The sequence below is a fragment of the Lupinus angustifolius genome, chromosome LG01, assembly GCF_001865875.1.
Source record: "Lupinus angustifolius cultivar Tanjil chromosome LG01, LupAngTanjil_v1.0, whole genome shotgun sequence".
NCBI classification, from domain to species: Eukaryota; Viridiplantae; Streptophyta; class Magnoliopsida; order Fabales; family Fabaceae; genus Lupinus; species Lupinus angustifolius.
Window position 1 is genome coordinate 23,376,985 of NC_032009.1, and position 6,279 is coordinate 23,383,263.

Here is a 6,279-nt window from a genome sequence, read left to right on the forward strand (position 1 = left end):
CCACTTTGTATGCACCAAAAAGCATTTCATAAGCCAATTGATCAATAAGTTCCATAGAAACAGTCCATAACAGGAAGGTGTCGTAATAAACGCTTTCTGGGCATCCCTCTCATTGATCTCGAATGCAATCCAGGGGTTGTCAGAGATTGCCTAGTTTGGCCTGTGAGAACTGTCCGATCCAACAGGGTACCTCCCCAGGAATACAAGGGACTCGTCTCACCCAGACTCTCCCTCAAGACATTGTTGGCGAATCACCGTCCAATCAGTGCCGTCCCTGCTTACTTCACGGTGCTCTAAGTCATACCGTCAATTTCCTCTCCACTACTCCATTATTAACCATATGCATATGAACACTAACCGCAGTTAGGTGATTAAATCTTTTAATCATATTTACCATGCTCGGCCCACCTTAAGTCATCTCCCTCAGGAATGCTTCTTGTGGGTCCCGATCTTACGTTAACACGTAATATAAAGGAAATACATCCCACCACTACGACCATCACTGAATACCCTGGACGGTCCCAGACCAAGCCTCTTACGGTCAGCCGATCTCGCTACGTGGTATCCTGGGTTCCTTTCTGGGCAGCGCCCTAAATCACATCATAACCAAAAGGGTAACGTCCCTACCACTACGACCATCGCTGAATCACCCTGGACGGTCCCAGACCAAGCCACTTACGGTCAGACGATCTCGCTCCGTGGTATCACGTATCCTTTTCTGGGCATCGCCCTAAATCATATATCCTTCTCGGATTTCTTTCTTTAAAATAAATTTCTGAATTTGACTATTTAATTCCAACACCTTCAATACTTTACTTTTTATTTCAATTACGGCGTTATACTAAAGTAGTTTATATCACATACCCTTACTAGGGTTATTACATACTCAACCAATCAATCCCAATAGTCAAACACATTTACTGTCTCTCGCCCAAGCGAGGACCCTTCGCTCAAGCGAAAATTCAATCAACAATACCATTTTAAAACTGGGCATCTCTCGCTCAAGCGAGGACAAGTCGCCCAAGCGACAATTCATCTTTAAATCTCAATTAGACTGAACCTTTCCTCATCTAGGCGAAAGTATTATCGCCCAAGCGAGAGGGTTCCAGAAACTCATTAAAATTCTGGAATTTTTTTATTTTTTTATTTTTTCGCCCAATCGAGTTTTTGCTGGCCCGGGCGGACTTTCGGTCGCCCGGGCTCACCCCGGCGACGCCTCGTTCGCCCAGGCGAAAATCCTGAAATTTTTTTTTTTCGCCCAATCGGGTTTTTGCTCGCCCGGGCGGACGTTCGGTCGCCCCAGCGACGCCTGATTCGCCCAGACTACTGGGATCTGGCTCGCCCCGACGACGCCCTGGTCGCCCGAGCTCGCCCTGATGACTCCTGGTTCGCCCAGACTACTGGAATTTGGACAGAATGCTAATTTTTGTCATTTTCAACAATCAAGACACATTCAAACATGGTTTTTCAACCACCTGCACTCAGAAAATTTCACAACAACATTCATATACAATATTCAACACATTTCATCAACAATCACATATATTCAAAAGCATTCAAACATAAAAATCTTGGGTTTCTTAAACCCAAGTTAACTCCAAAACCTTTGAGATGGTTTAGGAGATCCGGGTGTCATATTCGGACACCACTATGTCACGATGTGTTCTCTCTCACCTTAATGAAGCGTGCTTTACGAAATCCCTATGGTTCGGTTGGGTTGCAAGGTTCAAATGCCGGAAATCTTCGTAACTACCATAATAAAACTCGTTAGTTTCCGATATTTCTAAAATCGTTACCAAAATACTTAAAACTCCATATTCCGATTTAAAACATTCTTTGATAATCTTACCACTTTAAAGTAAGTTATACAAAGTATCATTTAAGAGTTTCATGAGACCTTCATGTACTCATAAACCTCAACATCCTTTTTAACAAAGATTTCTATTTTTCCAACTTGATTCAAGCCATGTTTTAAGGCTAAAAACAAATAGAAATACATACATTCTCATTTTTATAAAACACTTCCTAAAGGTTCCTTTGATTTTATCATCATCCCCTTTGGCTAAAACAACAAAAGTATGTAATACAACATTATAACAACTCTATGAACACAAGTTGTTCATGTTTTCAACAAAATATTTTTGTGAGTTCAAGAACCACATCATTTTCGGTTTTGAAGAGAAAATGAGTTATAAAGCGTTTTAGAAAATTTCAACGGTTGAATATGTTCTTGACATACTCATGAACGACATACTTAAATCTCATCAACATCCATTGGTTGAATGTTGAGAGATCAAGGATTGAAGATGGAAGAAGACTTGAGAAAAATGAGAGAAAAATGGAGAGAGTTACCTTCTCTTTGAAAATGCAAAAGTGAGTGAGTGAAGTGTGGAGTGTGAGGGTTTAAGGAGAGAGGGAAATCAGATTTTCCCTAGGCAATAATGACAAAATCTTCTAGGGTGGCTAATGAGATCATGAGATATTTGAGAAAGTGATGGGAAATTTGCTTTATGGAAGTCAAATCTCTCATTCCAATGTGAAATGATCACCTTGCGGACACGCGTGATAACCATGTCCAAGTATTATCAGCCAATACTCGATCGGGTATTTTAAATCGCCCGATCCTAATATCCGATTAGAATTTCGGATTTCGGAATTCCGAGTGAAAAATATTTAGAAAATAGGTATGAGTGTATTCAGGGTCTATACTGACTCAAAATTAAATTACGAATCCAACAGCGGGATCAGAATTCGATTCCGAGTTACGGAACTCAAAAAGACACGTTTGAGCCGTACCAGGCGGATTTCGGCCCCGACAGGGGTCCAGAACCGACTGTCTCCAAAAATTACCAAAATTGACCATAAAATCAGAAATAAAATTTCAAGAATAAAACTCAACTAGAGTTTTGTCTTATTCTTCACCGAAAATTCCCAGAAATTCATTTTCGAATATATAATTAATGAAAATATTAGTAAAATCTTATAATTCAAACTCGTAAAATTTGCGGTGTTACAATGAGAGTGATGAACTTTGCATATGCTAATTCATATGCTAATTGCCTAATTCATATGATAACAGTGATGCTAAAGTATGCATTATTTATGGTGACAGTGATGCTAAAATGTGTATAATACACACTGATGTTCACTACTTAGTATTTATATATTTATTTATTGTCGGGTTTACCCGTCGGGTTCAGGCTACCCGAAACTCGATGGGTTTGGGGATGATATTCTTATTTTCAACCCCGTTGAGTTTGGGTTCGGGTTCAGGTTTTACATTTCGGGTTCAGGGTTGGGTAAGGGTAAACCCGACCCCGATCTGCCCCGTTGTCATTCCTAGGCAAGAGGCACTACGCCAGAATAGCAAAACAACAGCGCTTAAAATTGTCATTTAACATCGCTTTTGAGGCGCTTTCTATGTGAGTGCAGTAGTACGTAAGGTTATATTTAATAGTGTGTTTTGAAGTGCTCTAGAAAGTAGACATTTAACAACGCTCAGTGAAGTAGACACTGTTAAATGTCTACTTTCTAAATAAGACAATATCTCTTAGATATTCTATCAAACACATGACAATCATGTCCAACTCCACCATATTTACAATAGATTTGTGAAATCACCAACGACTCGAGCTACATTCAACCTTAACATATTCCAATACTATAAAATAACATATTAGTAATGAGATCTTACGCAAATTGTTCATTCTTTCTCCTTCGATGTGCAAGTCCTTACAGAGTGTTCATGTGTTCCTCAATGATTAATGCAAGCTGCAAATACAAATAAAAAATATCATCTCTAAACAAATTGCAAAAGTTATAAAAAAATACTAAATTAGCAGCAATTGATAAAGAATATTTACCATTACACTCAAACCTTGTGTTCTAACTAGTGAACCATAACCAAAATCCTAGAACATCATAGCTGCATAACTTCACAACAAATAAAGACTTGTTATTTATGGTGTAAATGCAAACATCAAGACAGAATCAAAAAGAAATAAATGAGCTAAAATAAGATAATGATTTACCTTATATGAAGTATCGTCATTAACAACGCTTTCTTCCATAAGATTTGTTAAAGATAACACACCTTTAACATCTCTTATTGAAGAAGTGTTGTTAAATATAGGAAGTATCGTCTTTAACAGTGATTTTTTCAATAAGCATTGTTAAAGATAACACACCTTTAACAACGCTTGCTTAAATAAGCATGGTTAAAGATAACACCTTTAACAATGCTTATTGAAGAAGTGTTGTTAAATATATGAAGTATGATCTTTAACAAATCTTTCTTCAATAAGAGCTGTTAAAGATAACACATTTAACATTGCTTTCTTCAATGAGCGCTATTAATTCTTTTCTGCCTTATATTTAACAACGTTCAACACATAAGCGTTGTTAAATACCAATTCTGGCATAGTGAGGTGATATTTTTTTCAAGGACATTGAGAGTTACCTTTCTGTCCATCCTGAGTACAACTAAATTGAATTCTATCACTGAAGAAGAGCTTCCTTATATAAAGTTTCCTTCCATGTTATACATCTTGTGCTTTTAAGTTTGCCTCCTATGTAATGATTAATGATTGTTCCTCTATTCTCTTTCCTTTTTTTATATGCAAAAGTGTGAGATTATATGAGTTTGTATTTCATTTCATCAATAAATTAAGACAAAAAAATTACAAGCACCTTCACAATCATGACAGTTAAAATTGAGATTTTACTTAAGATTGAGATGGGTATGGCGAAATTAATGCGAAAGCTTAAAATGAATATTATGGATATTTTTCATTGAATTGATCAAGGTGTGAAAATCCTTATTTATAGTGTAAACTAACTAGCTAACAAACTAATAAACACATGTTGTCAAATAATTCAACATGTGTAAAATGTGTAAAATGTGGTAGCTTTATTCTCTAATAGCCCCCTCAAGCTGGAGGGTAAATGTCAATTAACTCCAGCTTGATCATTCCATTTGATATCGTGACAATGTAATGGATCGAAATCTCGATCCTAACGTGAATGAATTTTCTCAATCACTTGATCTTGTTGTTGTTGATCTTATTGATCTTGTTATTGTTGATCTTGTTGTTGTTGATCTTATTGTTGTTGTTGATCTTGTTGTTGCTGTTGATCTTGTTGTTAATCTTATTAATCTTGTTGTTGTTGTTGATCTTGTACATATACTCCTTGATGACACTTCTTTCTTCGACAACTTCCACTTCTCACAAAGTACAAAGGTGGTGCTGGTTTGGCACGATCCATAGTAGAGGCCATAGGAATAGAACAAGGGAAAAAAATGTTTGATAGAGCATAACAGAGGATCTTCGGACAAATCAAATAGAAAATTATTGCACGAAGTAAAATGATTCCAATACTAATTAATGCACCTCATAACAACAAGCTTCCATTGAGAAATCATTGAAACAACTAATAATACATTGTTGAATCTGCCTAATGCTTCAAGGGTGTTAAATGTAGAAAGTAACAAGCCTGACTTCCATGCACAACAAATTTCAACTCTGGTGTCCAAACTCCTCTCTACCTCAAATTCTTCCCCTTTTTCTTCCTTTTTTTATTTCTTCAAAAACTTCTTCGCTTTATGTCGAGTTGTTGACAATGATTCTTTGTTGAATCTTGGAAGATGAAGATAATAATTTTAGAGAATGTGCAACATTGACCAAAGACTTCAAGATGAAGGCTCTGATACTGTATGGCGAAATTGTTGCGAAAGCGTAAAATGAATATTATGGATATTTCTCACTGAATTGATCAAGTCATGAAAGGCCTTATTTATAGTGTAAACTATCTATCTAACTAACTAGCTAACAAACTAATAAATACATGGTGTAAAACAATTTAATTTGTGTAAAATGAGTAAAAATGTAAAAAGTGTAAAATGTGGTAGTTTTGTTCTCCAATAATGAGAGTCATAAATCATAAATGTATGATCATAACACGACTTCTAAGATCCTAGTGATTAATATATACTAGGGTTGGCAATGGGCACAGGTAGTAGATACCCGCTACCCGTTTCAAAATAGGAGAGTATTACCCATACCCGCCCGTGTGCGGGTATTCGTGGGTATTTCTTGGTACCCGTGGGTACAACAGGTACCCGCGAGTTTCCTATATTATAAATGAATTTTTAATTTTTTACTTCTATTATGTTTCAAATGAGATGAAACTTAATTATTTTTATACATTTTGTTTGAATATTTGGCAAAAATCCTAAATTTATTGGTGTTTTCTTTTTGTGTGATTTTTTTTTCTCATTTC